The sequence below is a fragment of the Rhopalosiphum padi genome, chromosome 4, assembly GCF_020882245.1.
Source record: "Rhopalosiphum padi isolate XX-2018 chromosome 4, ASM2088224v1, whole genome shotgun sequence".
In the NCBI taxonomy this organism is placed as follows: Eukaryota; Metazoa; Arthropoda; class Insecta; order Hemiptera; family Aphididae; genus Rhopalosiphum; species Rhopalosiphum padi.
In genome coordinates, this window is record NC_083600.1 from 47,734,382 (window position 1) to 47,751,079 (window position 16,698).

Here is a 16,698-nt window from a genome sequence, read left to right on the forward strand (position 1 = left end):
CTTACCCGGCTGCAGTTACCCACCGTAACTCCTTCGCCGCCGAAACGCCCCGATCGTCGTGCTCGGACCTTTCCCGCTCTGCTGACCGCGAAGACACCACCCCCACAGCCACACACACGCACACATTACACCCACCGCATTTGCAATATATTCATCTGACGCGGTACATAATAATATATAATATAACGTTCGCGTGTACGACTGAATAGAGTCAGTGTCTCTAAAGCGTTTTTTGTGCGACGGCGGCGAGGGGAGGCGGATACGCGCTACAGGCCGAGAGTCAAACGGTGGCATGCATAAATTCTCGTCGACCGCCGACGTCGCGCGGTGAGGGTGTCCGACGAGCACCGTGACGACGGGATGGCGTTCGAGGGGCACGAGCACGAGGGCGATACCACTGCTGGGCGGACGACAGGTAATAAATTCACCCTCGAAACTCAATCCACCGCCACCTCGGCTAACCTGGTTTCGTGCGTTTTCCGCACCGCTATACATGTATAATATATACATATTATAATATATATATATACGTACACGTATATCATCTATTTTGTCGAAACGGTTTTACTCTCGTGTTCCAATAGGCTTTAATACATATATATATATAATATATACACCATGTACATTGTACACACATACAGACACTGTTGCCGCCATCACTATACCTACGGTCGTTCTTACTGTTCTCGCGACCTATAATATATAATACGTATACGTATTCCGAGTGTCGTGGCGGAATTATCGGGCATACCGCATTAGATACCGTGGTACCCGCGACGACGGTGATTTACGACCGCAAGTCTTACTTTGTACTGTCACGACCCTGGCGTGCGCGGAACAACCGACTTCTATGTGCACACAGACGGTACTTTGTGGCGGCGTCATACAACCGAACGGCTGCAACCACACTCCCCGAGCACGATTTTCGCAGAGCACAGGGCAATTTGCCTATAATATATCGTTGACTTTTTGTACGAGACGATAGTGACGATACGACTGTGTTTAGAAGACAAAAAAATGTTCGTTTAAATCTTTTAGATCACCGCCACATCCTACGTGATTCTGAAAATACATATTCTGGTCATGTTAAGCTTTTTTATTTTTTATCGAAATCGCGAGATTTACGTAGAACACGACAAAAAATAATAATAAATTATATTATCATTACTATAAATAGTATCGGGAGTAGAGTGATGGCGTTTATAAATCGTCACCTATAGAAGTTCGTCTCGATCTGTCTTCGAATAAACTGAATTGCTACGACCGTGACAGTTCTAGACGCTCTACCGTGTATTCGACGGACGGACGTTCTCGTTGTAAACAGTCGAGGACTTCGGTTCGAAAATGCGTACATGGAATTAATCACTGTCCGGTAATGTACGCACGAACTTTTCGACAGGTTGACGACACACGTGGTTTCTAATATATATATAATACTGCTCCAAGGCGTTTATTAAAGTGCGAAAGGTGTACGACTGAGAATCGACAGGAAGAAAAATTGCGCTAAAGTCGATTAACACGCCACTACTGTCGAAAGTTAACGGTGATAATATATTTCCATCATACATATATATATATACAGAGGGCGATTCTTTTTTCGAACAACACTCATTATTTCGAAATCTATTAATGTTTTTTTGAAAATACGTTTTTACATAATTTTCAGTTGAAATAAAAGAACCTTTTTTTAAATATATATTTTTATATTTTTTAATAATTTTCTATCATTATTTTTTTTAAAAGTTTTTTCCTGTTTTTAATGACATACATTTTTAATTTTATATTATACGGCAAAACCTTTTTATTTGTTAGTATTTTGATACATACAAATCGAAATTGAGACGAGTAACACGAGTTATAATTATTTAATGTTTAGTTGAGAACAGTGGATTTGTACGAGGATACCCCGCAAAATGTTGGCCACTACCTCGCTTAAATAAACTTTTAACACTTATAACTTATAAACTACTCGTCCTAATTCCGATTTGTATAAAAATCGAAATATTTCGAAAAATATTTTGTTTCATAATATGAAATTATAAATGTATGTTATAATTCAAAAAAAAATAAGAAAAAAAACATTGAAAATATATTGTTTTAATTTTTTTTTTTAAAAAACGTTAATAGATTATGAAATAATAAGTGTTGTTTGATAAAAAAAATCTCCTATTATATAATATATACATATACGAATTGTACTGGAGATATAATCAAATTTTTCATCGCATCACCGCCTTCACTGTAGTTCTTTAATCGATAAACTATCAACTATATCATTATTATATTATTATATGGTTTCTATTGTCAAAAAACCATAAAAATAATAACCAACTCTCACGCTACTGTTTTAAAGTGACTATCTAATCGTTTTAACATTATTCAAAAAATGACATTCAAGTATTGTCAGAGAATATACTGTATGTGTATTGTGTAATGTGTGCACTGAAAATTACAATAATAAGAACTTTAATAGAAGTACAGTTTAATGTGAATTAATAATATGGACTTGAAAACGAAATCCAATAATAATTGAAGGCGTACAAGACAGACATGAAATAATCGTAAAGTTCATCGATTTGAAATGCTGCTAATAAGCTAGAAATTACAACCTATTTTATAATAACTTAAAACGGATATACATGTATAGAATTTTAATTCTAATAAAGATGCAGTTCTAAAGATTTGGCTAAACCAAAATTTGGGTAAAGTTTGTACCACATACTTCGACTAGTTTGACTGACGAAAAACTTTTTTGGCTAAGAACCAGACATTGAACTTTACCACAGTTTACTTTAAGGTCATCTTGTAAACTTTTTCTTATTATTGAAATCAAACTTTAAAACTTAATTTTAAATATAATTATTTTATAAGCATTTTTATTTGAAGAATATATTTTATGAAAAGTCATTCACCAATTATGCTCACCTACGTATTTTCTTCATCATATTTTACACGCATATAAATAATGATAACATTTTTCTGAAAAAAATATAGTATCATCTAATTGTACAGATTCCAATATAAAACGAACAAAATAAATTCCAAGTAATTATATGTTTGCTGTGTTTCAAAACAACTATATAGCTAAAATATAATGTACGGTATGAATACTGTAATATTATAATCTTGTTTGTCGGAGTGTACGTCTTAATGCACGTTTATCTTTAACGTCACTTCAGTGACCCCATAATAACTGTAATAATAATATACCATGGCCCGTAAAAGAATTTTCTTATAATGAACGAGGATCGTAAGAGTAAATACTGAGCTTCAACAAATAAAATTGTAAAATTGAGTTCATTACGAAATTCTCAGATGTTTGTCCCTCGCGCAGTTAACTAGTTAAATACACACTACGAAAATCGGACAGAAAAACAAAGAAAAGAGTTTAAATCGATTCTGTTCGTTTACTTTTTTTTTTCTTTTACATCCAATTGATGGTAGACGAAATGCAAATACAGTGTTTGGATTGTTAATGGAGTCATCTGAGCAATTACAACGATACGAATATTATTGTTCAAAGAGCTGAAACGACACAATTGACTGACAAAATAGTTTATTATTATAATAGTATACGACATACAAGTTATTATAATATTGTTATTCTTATCCTCGTTATATTTAAGACGATGTTCAAATAAACTATACAACAGCCAGTGTAATACCCCTCATCCGCCATCCGACGATTGTTGTTTGACACATGTCGTTAACTTTGTAGACAGTCGAGCTCCCTCGCCTCCTTAATCCTTAACTTCGTTGTCACTATATGGTGCATATATGTATGTATATACGCCATGTGTATAGACAACTCTATTTCGCACATACAAGCAAACACATATTATATTTATCCGACTCGGATGGCGGTAATTCCTTGTAGTTTACGCGTGCGCGATATAAACAATTCTATTCGTCTTCGGTCGAAAAGTCTCTTCGTCGGCGGCGGAATACGCATGGCACCGAAGAACGCGTACAGCTTCAACACGGGTCATCTGGACCGAACCGCCGTGTGAGACGACGGCGGGCGAGTTTGTTTTTCGAATAATGTTAATTTCGTTTTTGCGCCGCTGCGGCCGAAGAAAAGAAAGCTTAATGGACCGTGCGTTTTCTCGTTCCGCTCATCCCGTCCGCGTTCCACTATACCACGACCTCGGTCTGCGCACATATATAAATATTATTATTATATATGTACGCCGACAGCCATTTAAATGGTAAGTGGTTGCCGTACGAGAGCAGCTTTTTGTCGGCAAACGTTTTCGAACGGTACATAGGCGACTTCACTGCCAGCCGTCTGCGCTTCATCTACTGCTCGTCGGAGTGCAGGCGCCCGAATGTCCGAATTCGTGATCGAACATTTATCACCCGTGTGGTGGGATCGTCTTAGATAGTATATAATAATGTAGTATATGTGTATATGTACGTGCGTAGTGTATTGCGCGCGCACCCCGCGACTGCTGAAACGCAGAGGATTCGGTTATATATATATATATGCTATTCGCTTCTGGTCCGCGTGATGGCTGATCCGGTCTCGGCCGATTAATAACGATACGCGGGGGGACCCGCTCGTCCCGCTACTTTTCGTCGTCGGCACTCTGTTTGTATTATAGCGACAGCAGTCCGTCCAAATCGAATAAATCGCGATTGTTCTGTCTAGTGTCGGTCTATAATTTCAAATTCCAACGATAGACTGCCGAGCGTTACTATATAATATATATATAGTATATACGTGTATGATGTAAATTAAATACTATAAATAACTCAGTGTCGTACAATATTACATTATTATACAATATATAAATGTAAAGTCGCCCTCGGAGACGGAGAAGAGCAATTAACGACTTCAGTCCACGTTAAAAGCCGCTGTATATAACGTCGTTTCGTGCATTATCGGCGGCGGCTGTCTACCCTCTCCTTCCAAAACCGACCGCGTCGCGTCCGAACATCCATTTATGAATTACTCGCGACTTTGGCGGCGACGGACGGTTTTCGGACCGAGAAAAGGGTCACAGCGTTTATCTCTCCGAATACAAATGAGCGTTTGATGCCGTGGGTATACCTGCTCGCATTCGCAATCCGCTTGGTTCTACACCGTGCCGCGCGTAACGCGCGTCTTTCGAGTTTAAATCCCCGGTGAGGTAAACCGATGAGCACTGTTTGTAATTCATAAGAGGATCGACGTGGCGGTTCGTTATCGGAATAAACGTTGTTATAAAATTAATTAAAACCGTCTTCATAATGACTTAGGTTTAGATGCGTGTACATAAACACGCATCCCCGAAGTATTCGATTTTGTATTTTATTCCGTAGTTTGACAGTGCACACTAGAATGATACGGGTAGAAATCAACGTCGTAATTATGAAATGTTCACTAAAAACGGCAAAACGCAACAATAATCGTTGAGTGTACATTGAATCGCAGTGGACATCAGTCTATTATAATATCGTAAATAATATGAACTTTTTTGATACTGTACTATAGGTATTGTTATATTCCGATGGTGTCAAGAAAGTTGTAAGAGAATTTTCAAACAAACAAAACACTATTGTTAATATTATAACAATGTTTTTACGATTATGACTTTATAAACAAATTTTTAGTTTTTCTTTTCACCACCAACAGAATAAATTAAATGAGAAGAAATATGGTTGTCATATTTTATTTATTTATGTATTTTATATTATTAAATATTAAAGTGAAAAATAACTTCAAAATTACTTTATAAATTTTCGCAATACTTTTCTTGTCCTGTTTTTCACACCAATCTCAATACAACTGCCATAAGTGATTGAATACCAATTTCTTTTGACTGATGTGTACAATCTGGTTGCCCACGAAAACATTTATGTCAAAACTATGTCTATTTGTCACCCAAAATATATGTCCGATCATTTGTATGTGTACAGAAGCGTTGTCATGATTTTTCGATACGGTAAGAATAAACAATTCAAATCATACTTGAGTGAATGTCTCACATTTAATTTTGACGATAAAATTGTAGATAAATGTACGCATGAATTCATTTACGTTACACCCAAAGGCCAGCTTCGTTTAATGGGTGAAAAACCCCAAATAAATTTAGGCTCAGTAAATTATAATAACTATTATTATTATCATATTATTACACATGGAATACACCGGATTATATTTTGCGTTTTAACCGTTTAAAATTATTAAAACACATTCTAATAAATATTGTAATTGAAAATTAATTGCATACAGTTAAAAAATGATCGTCATAATTGTATTGAAATAACATAAAATAAAACGTATTCGTTTCATTTTTAAGTAAACACATTTTCTTAAATATTTTAAGAATAAGTAAATATTATTTTGTGTTATTATTATGTTAACGTATTCACAAATATACTCGTATATTGACAATAAGTCAAATACATAGTAAATCGAATAGAAAACGCCGAGAACGTTATAACAAGTAGGATTAAATACCAGGTAAGTATAAATATTTTTTGATATCGCCATGTCGGTTACGCATTTATTACTCTAGTGAATATAGTTTCTTTAGTGCGTTGATTTGTTTTTTTTATTCAGTACTTTTATACAAATTTTAAAATGAGACTATTTTATTATATATTAGCTGACCCGGCAAACGTTGTTTTGCCAAAAAGAAAATACTCTTAAAAAAAAAACTACAAAAAAGTGATACCTTGGGCGGATTCCCATGTAGTAAATCCACGTTAAAATTTTAATTTAATAATAATATTATTTTTAACTTTTTATTTTTATGTCAGCAATATTATACAATATACATGGATAGATAATTTTTAATTTGTTTTTTTACTATGACAACTTTCTGATCATCTTTATGATCCACTTTACTTTATATAGTGAAACATAATATTAATACCTAATATTCAATACACGACATATTTCTCCATGTTGATCCATTTTTTTTGGTGTTGGCCGGGGGCCCCATTTTAACGATTAATTATGGCATATGGACAATTTTATAAGCTAAATCTTGCTGTAGCTTTTTCAATCCGAAAATACATTCCGGAATTCAAAAAATCAATCGTCAAAAACATTTTTTAAACAAAAATTTAAAAAAGAGTTTTTTCAAAATTTCCGTAAAACCCTTCTCCTGGAAATTACGAACAATTTAAAAAAAATTTGAGCCAAATCGGCCCAGCCGTTCTCAATTGATGCATTTTTATACATTTTTGGCTCCATTTTTATATATATAGAATAAATCTGTGCCCTGGTCATAAAAATGATTCGACATATTTAGACAATTTGATAAATATTAAAGTTAAAATACATTACTTCATAAAAATAGTAACGAATATAATCTATTATAATATATGGGACGTAGGTGTTTCGATATATTTTTGTTACTTATTTTTTATTTAAAACATAAAGAGAGAAAATTTCAAAAATTGATAAATAAAAGAGGACAACTTAATACAATACATATTATAATAATTAAATATTAAACGTACTATGAAGGTAGGTATCTACTGTAAAAATACATAAAATTAAACTGGTTTTTTTATTTATTTAATTTAAAATTTGAATTTATATCAAAGTACTCGAGTACATTTCTTTCCGAAAAGATTTGATTTCTTAGTTTTACGAGTCACTGCAAATTTATTTTGTGCTCTGTGCAAATTTTATGGAGTTGAATACTTTTTTGAAATTTAAAAACTAGGTTACATCGATAAAATCAACGAAGAAAATTTGAATCTTTGAGTACTTTGATACTTTTGTGTTCCGCATTGAATTCTGTATAAAATGTAATATTACCATCCTCGTAATACTTTGTTCATAATTTATTATACTTATTCTTGGTCTTTAAATGAATCATAAAATATTTGTATTTATGTGTTTAATATATATATCTTATATTTAAATGTATAACATAACGTTGTATTTTATTGTATAATATTGAAGAAATAAACTGAACCAAACGAGCGGAAAGTGGTCAAAGAAAATTATAATTTTCACAGCTTTCCAGGATAACGATAAAAATATAAATGTTTTAGTTTTCCTATTTTTATGGTGATTATACCATATATATATATATATATATATATATTATATATAATAGTTATGTATATAATTATATCGTATGGTAACATATAGTTGTCGGGGTGATAAAATATTTGATATATTTTTATTTTATTTTTTGATAACAAAAATAAACGACGGTCGTATTGATCCACAATATAGTGAATTCATGCAACAAATAAATGTCATAACTAAATATAGTTTCACTTTTGATTGTCATTACTTTAGTTTTTGTGTTATTTTACAATGACTGATGGAGGTGATGATTGTTCTACGCATACTATAGTGGTTTTGATTCATCGCCTCAATTTTAAATTGAAATGTTTTCAGCAGTGACTTTCTCCAGAAAGCGTCAAAAACAAATATTGATGTTACTAGTTGATTTTCGTAGATTAACCTTGATTATGTTGGCACCGAATTGTTTCCGATCAAATTGCAATGCAACCTTAAAGGCTCTTAATAAATGTTTTTTCTTTTAATTTGTATTTCAAAGGTACCTTGACATAATATATTCTAAGATAAGATATTACAGAGTTAAAATGTTGTATTTCGATATCGATCTTATCTAGAAAAAAAAACCAATGCATACACTTGTAAAAATAGCATTTGCAAAACCTTCATAGTTTTTAGATACAAATAAAATAATATCTTTGGAAGTTGATGCAAATAATCAAAAAGTAAAATAAGTGTACTTTATGATTTATCCGGAAAACTTAACATATTTTTTGTTTATTTAATAACATTATATTATTAAATTTGACATATGTTTAATTGCATTTTTAGTTTGATATTCAGAGAACGATTTGTATTCGTTATTTTATTATTTTTTGTACATACTTATAATATATATATAACCAATCGTTATTGTTTTAGTGTAGACAACTTGCGTATTTAAATATTTGAATATATCTTTAAACAGTGCTCAATCAAAAGTATCGGCTACGTATTTTTTTTTTTTCTAATGATAGTAATAATAATAATTTCAATATTGTTTTTTCCAGTAACCAATTGATATGATTTGCTTGGGTTATTTTTCTCATTGCCCTCTTTTCCAACAAGGAGTGGAGTGTAAGATGCCATGTACGGCTGTCGTATGATTTATGGACAAGTCGAAAAAATGTATTTTGTCAATGTGACCAAAAAAAAAAAAAAAAAAAAGGAAAGGAACGAGGACGTTACAAAGAACGAGCGCAGCTTATTCCATGTGAATGGATTCCAAAATGGCGCACGAAATTCATCTGACGCAAATAAACAGACTTTTAGTTTTCAACCGACTAACGAACGGCCTACCACTGTGATTCTTTATTTTTTCTTTTTCAAGTTATTTTTTCCACCGAAATAATAATTAAAACAAACTCGCGCCCTTAATAATATTATGTTTTAATTCGAATATTTTTATTTTTCGTCTCTTGACGGTAAACATTAGAATTTTCTGTCCCATGTATCTACTGATTTCAATCCTCCGCCATCATAAAACATGACTAACCCATATTTTCACTCACCGGTCAACAAAAATTGGCAATTAACTCACATAGTTTCTCTTATTTTTCATGCCGAATTATTACGGTTATAATTTACACACCCCCAACACCTCCACGCTTCGGTCGCTGCTACAGTAATTTACCTTCGGAAAACTAAATTCGATCAATAACCCGCTTCGTTTGCCACACCGGAGGAAAAAATAAATAAATTTCCACCGATAGACAACTTATAATCTTGGTGAAACATATTTTTGTGATGCCTATGCTCACACTTAAACTCACTCCAGTCACTGACTCGATAAAAGTTTCACACTTTTTATTATTATTTGTATTCCCCCGCTGCACTATAATTTTCTTATGAAAACTAGTAACCGTTAAACTTGGGAAATACTCACCGACAGATGTCTAGCCTCGAGTTCAATATTTTGTTTATGAATGCCTCGGAACACTCGGATCTGAAAAATACAAAACTGTATATAAGTCTGTGTGTCGAGTCGCTAAGAAAAAGTATTTGTCCATTATATTTTGTTTTTTTGTGCAGAGCTTATAGAAATGTAGAATTTATTGTTATTATTATTATAAAATATATCATCAATTTATTGTTGTCATTTTGTTCGTTACTCGTGTATCATATGTTATTGAACATTATATCACTGCACTTTGATTTTTCTTCCCACATACAAGTTGATTAATTGGATAAACTATGCATACTAAAATATACTTATTTTACGAGTGACATTTTGTATGGAAACTAAAGTTATTTATGTATTGTTATACAGTTCGTGTCAGTTATTCAAAACGTAAAACTTGTGGCAATTATCTCAAAATTTTAAATTTGAAACTTGAAATCATGAATATATTTAAATTATATATATACTGTAACTTCATGTTTATTTATAATTTTAAATATTGATTAGCGATTACTATTATAGTATCAATTTAATTTAAAATTAAAATTTTAATGTAAACAAATGTATACATTATTGTTAGTTGTTACACAACATTATCTTAGTTCCGTAACTTTTTTTTTTTTAAACATTTTGTATTTTTGTGATTTTTTGTTTCTAAGTTATAAACATAAATCAAATGATAATTTTCAATCGTAAAATCCGAACTTTTGACGTAGAACAATTTAAAATTCGAGAAACTATATTAAAAATCAAATCATTCTTTTGACTAAAATATGTTTTTATTTTATTTATTTGATGTCTCAAACAATTCCGTAGGATCACAAACAATAATAATAATACACTGATTCTAATCAAAGTTGTATTCGTGACAATTCAATGGATCTTTTTTAAAATCTTATTCGGTAATATGAATTGCAAACAATACACACAATTAATTTTTAACGTCAAAATGGTACATAGTTGTAAAATTAAATCTCCATTTTTAAATTTACAAGTCCTCTGAATACATTCTATGAGAATATTCATACAATGAAAACGGTTAAAAAAGAAACTTCAGAGTACTATAAAAACTTTCGTTTAAGGTAGTTTTCCGTTTTATTGGCTTTATTATTGTTATATTATATTATAATACTCTAATATGATAGCTTATACTTCATTTGCGAACAAAACATTCTGTTCGTGTTTCGATTGTGTTGACAAAACTCAAAAAGAGAATATTTTCCATGTTATTATTGAGAAGGATATTTTTATTTTTTTTTTGATATATTTTCGTTTCCGTTGTTATAATATTTATATTCCGACTACCTATTTAATTGTTAATAATATGTTGTATCGATGCTGAAAAATATTGCTCTGCGGATTGTTCGTTGCACTTCATCGCACTCATTAACACGGAATTAATGTCATTATTTCGCATTACAATATATATATTTTTTCATTATTATTATGCTATTATGTTTTTATGCGCGTAAGCCTCTACGCTTTTATGTCGGTAGAAGGCGTCAACTCGGGTGGCGGCACTAACAACAATTGAACAAAAATAAGCCTCCGATTATATTATTTGTTCACAATAACGGTTTCAAAGTTACATATAAACAGACGTGCACATTCGAATAACTGCTTTCGCTCGCTCGCTTGTTAATAGTATTGTTTGAGCGGGTATATTAAAGTATTTTAGTGCAGATTTTTGAAATTGAACGAATTCAAACCGAATCAAAAGCGCATTTCTGAGTCAAAATCGTACGCTCCCGACCGTCTTTCATATTATCACGTTATTGTTTTTATAAAAATCATTTTTGTACGTGCTTGTTAGATAAACTACTATAGACACAAAATTCGGTGGCCGAGAACACATTGTACACACAAACACACACGCACTACGCACATTTTCAGCGTTCGACGCCCATAAAACTTTTCACCGCCGACCGACATCAACCGGTTAATGAAGTCGTCCCCGGGGAACGCCGTCTGCTGAAATTGAAATCTTTCGACAGGCGATTCTAGTCGAGACGTGTTTAGGTCCCACATCGATTCATTGACTAGAAACGCCTTCGGACAAAAAAAACCCTCCGAGACATTAGTATTATAGCTTTTTCGTCACCGATTTTATATATAAATTCGTGTGTGGTACGCCAGTGACGATTTCGTGTAGGGGTGCCGCGGGAAAACTGACAAAAGTGGCGGGGTCTTGGCAATTTAAATGACCGTTGTACTGTATAACGGCGTAATAATTCTGGCACGTCTACCAATTTTTGGTTAAAATACGCAGCCATTGCAGCACGCCGAGGAGTGGAGGGTTATCGTTATTTATAACCACCGCAACGGCGAACTGGCGCTTGGTTTTCATAATATCATAATTTACATTAATGTGCCGGCTAACAAACTGGATCGCGAAACCGACTTAATTACACCTCGGTGACTATATTCTTCTTCCCCGCATACATATTATATCGTATACCTACGTGTATAACGGTGGAATAATGTACGCATTTTACATTTTTTTTTTTTTTTTTACTAAATATAGCATTAGTCATTGGATTAATAAAAAGCCTATTGCAATATTGCAACCTTTTCTCCAGACCGTTAAAAAATAACACAAATAATTTCTCTAGAGAAGAATAATTGATCGCCTATTGATATGATTACTATAGTTCAATTATGTCCATACATTATATTATATATAAACTATACACATTATTATTGTATATAATCTAGCTCTATTAATCTGTTTGCAATTTGTATATTGTATAAAATTGAATTTGTGTATCGGAGATTGAAATTTTTTTCCAACAGGATAAACAAATGTATTGCCTTTGATAACGATGGAATACGAAAAAACATACAGTCAAACTATAAAGGGAAATAACAATAGAATCGTAGTGAAAATAGTACGATTTAAAACCCATCAATATACCATAGGATATAAAAATAATAATATACCAATACAATGGTAATATAATATTCTGATGAACTTTAGCCATAAGAATATGTGGCTAATGCATCAATATATTGGCCACTTCATACCCACATAATATGCTATAATTAGGTGTCAAAGTACTATTAAAGTCAATAATATCGTATAACATCTTTAATTTTTAACATTAGACTAAAACCTCTACCATCTTGAAAAATATATAACTATATATACTTAGGGTCAACTATTTTAGAAGGTAGTATTATTGATCAGTAGATAGATGATAATTATCATTCAGAAAAAATATATTTACCATTTACATTTAATTGAAAAAAAAATGTAACATATACATAAATGTATGCAGCCAACTATGAATTTATCGTAATATTTATATAAATTATCAACATTTTAAATTGTACATTTTTATTTTATCAATATTTTATTTGTAGTCAGTCAACTGCATAATTCGTTAATTACAAATCCTCCAAAACAAAATTGTTCAAGGTATACCATAAAGAACTAATAAAGTGCATAGAAAATAAAGATCGTGGAACGATTTTTTTTGTTTGATAGGATTAAAATTAATGAACTTTATCAACTGTAGTCATTGAATTCAAAAACAGAAGACAATAATTCTACTTGAAGTTATTTTCCTCACTTCAAACAGTTTTATTAAATTATCCATTAGTTATAGTGACAACAAATTATTTATCCATTTATACTATGCATATTATCATGTAAATTATTATTATTATGTAAACGTTGGGACTCGTTAATACTTGTATCACAAACAGAACACAAGTATATTTATGACTTATATATTTTGGCAATTAAAACAAATTACAATTTAACTTAGTGAGCAGAGTTTATAATGTATTAAACATATTGTGTTAATAAAACTAGAGTGGATCAACGCCATCTCAGGAGTTTCCTATTAAGCGTCTGATTTGTACTTGATTGGTTGTTATTACGAGGAAATAATAAGACCTTCATAGAAACTCACACTTAGTTTGGAATATGTGAGAACTAAAAAGACGAATCTCAGAAGCTATCTAGATATCTGAGCCTGAACAAGTAGTAACAAGTAAGTACTAAGTAGTTAAATCCCAATAAGTATTAGATTTAGTACAGGCTGCTGCAGTATCAAATGGTCACCGTAATAGAAACGCAATTTAAATCAATCGTGAAAATTACTACATAATACATAGTTTAGTTTAGTGCGTGTACACTGGCAAAAATATATGATCGCATAATTATCCATAATATATTATGAGCGTATGTTATAACAATTACTGTACAGTGTACCTTATTATATATATATTTAAGTTTTTTAACATTTCCATATTTAATATTCATATTAATTCACAGCAACGATCAATATAATATAATATAACATGCATATACACAGGGCATAGATAACATAAATAATAATAATAATATCATTAACGATCACATTATTTTTTCTCATTTTTTTCATTTTTTAATTCGTAAAATCTGTTACGCAAATGAACAATAAGTATAATACTCGTAGATGATACAATAAAAAAAAGTGACATAAATTAGGGATTGTAGAGACCTCCCGTCGAAGGAACTTCGACTAAAACGAACAAATTAATTTATATTAATTGCGTCCGTTCATGCATGACTGTATAGTACCACTGCCCCCGAATGTTTCTTAGTATTTAATATATTTTTTCCATTATCGCGGAAATCAACAAATCAAACATGATCAATATTTTAAAAATATATATTATTTGGAATTATTTTCTCGGATAGAGTAGTGTATTTGTGTCACCACCAAAACCTAAATAATTTTTATCGTTGACATGTACTTGGTTATTCCTATATTCACGAAATTGATATATATATTATTATACAAAATACAGTGTCAATGAGATCGATCATTTGGTTATCATTAATATTGCATAAATTAAATATTGAACTTTTTTATAATATAAAGGCATATAATTTTATTTTTATTTCATTATCTACAACAATTACTTTCATGAAATTTTATAAGCTATCTTTAAAAAAAGCATAATATGTATTATTAACATATTATTGTACAGTGTACACATCCAAATGTTTTTTTTTTTTTTGATAATAATATAAATAAACGTTATCATAAGTAATTTTATCATTATATGGTATAAAACTGTATTCAATCGATATAATAATATTATCTATAGGTAGGCACCTACACAATTTTCAACTTTGTCGATACAAATTTTATTTAAATGACGAGTTTAATTATTACCAACGAGTACTGAATTCCACAAAAACTTAGGTAGGTATTATAAAAACTTGGTTGTATATTTTCATAGACTATATTTTCATGTATGAGTGAATAAAAATAATTTTACTGGGAAAAACGCACACCAAAATACATTAAATCATTCACATATTTTTGGCAATATTGCAGTAATTATCGCCCGAAATTGTATGCCGTTTCGAGCAGTGCTTTCATTGATTTTTGCTTTCATGGTCTACATAATTTCAATAGTTTCTTCCTTTATGTGTCATCATCGTCTTCACCTCTGCCACCACCCCTCTCTTCAAACCAAAAACCAATAACCCTTTACCGGATACTGGCAACCTCGTCGTTTTAAAATACCTACACAGTATAACTATTCAAAGTTAATGTCGGAAGCACGAAAATATGCCAGTGTTTACCCTTTCTGTCCCAGACAAAACGTCGCAATAAAAGACAAACAGGTATTTGCATTTAATAATAATAGAAAAATTCCACTTTGTACATTCCATATTAGCTGTGTTTCGTACAAGAATCGTGAATTTTCTTATAAAAGTATTCAATTACAAAAAGAAAAGTAATGGGATTAATAAAAATTACAAAAGAAAAGAATCGCCTGCACAACAGTAAACAAGGTAAGTAAGCTCGTGATTAAAAAATAAACTGCATTCGAACTAGGTGTTTATTTGTAATGCGAAATTGACAAATAAAAATAATGCCAAAACGTAATTATACACGGTGTTTGTAAATTAATAATAAATATAAATAAGAAACGTGGTAAAAATTTAAATGTGTTTTGAGCAAAAATGTAGATTGATTCAATGTCATTTATACAACAATACAGCGGTTTTTTTTAATAAAACGTTTTATTTTTCAATATTAAATTATTCAAAGAACTGCTGAAATTGTTTTTTTTTTCTTTCAAACTATTAAATACGAAATAAAATATTGAAATGTCTGTACAAACAATCAAGTATGTATGTAAAACAAAACTCACGAGTAATTTTTTTTTCATTTTAATGGTTGTATTATAGTGTTCGAATCGTTCACTACATCAATAATTATAATAAACAGTGTAGATATTCATACTATGTGTTTAAATATTAAATATGGACAGTACAATTTATCATAATATCGTACCTGTAGTATTTAAGTTATTTGTTCTAAACTAAAACTCACACAAAGCCTTTACATAACATAAAAGTACACTGCATGAGTAAATTTCGCACTGTGTTTACTAGTTAAGATTAAAACAATCGTATTGCACTTTTTAATTAAATTGGTATAAAGTCACCGATCGTTGGGTGGTAGTGTGTGCACGCGGAAAAACCATTGCAGCGCCAACTATTTTATCGAATTCCAATAACAAAGTGTCGAGGAATACAAATAAAATGAACAAAAGTATTGGTCTCCCATAAACAGTAGCCGAGAAAACTTAGGAAAGTTCAATTGTCTTGTCTAAGAAATTGAGCATTGTGGAGGTATTTGAAAGTATTTCCCTATATACCATCGATTTTATCACCTCCCGTAGCTCTCCGTCTATATATATATATAAATAAGCTTTAAAGGAAAGCAATTCACAATACTCCAAAAAGCAATTTAAAAAAATATAATGTTTA

General features: G+C 31.2%; 1 protein-coding gene across 5 annotated transcripts in view; it reads right to left on the reverse strand.

The window, feature by feature from the left end:
* Positions 1–16,698, reverse strand: part of LOC132928851 (leucine-rich repeat-containing protein 24-like) — a 290,763-nt gene that overhangs the window by 176,531 nt on the left and 97,534 nt on the right. For all 5 annotated transcript variants that reach the window (XM_060993764.1, XM_060993766.1, XM_060993763.1 and 2 more), the window contains one exon: positions 9,900–9,959. The gene's annotated coding sequence lies outside the window, so the exon portion shown is untranslated. The remainder of the gene's footprint in view (positions 1–9,899; positions 9,960–16,698) is intronic.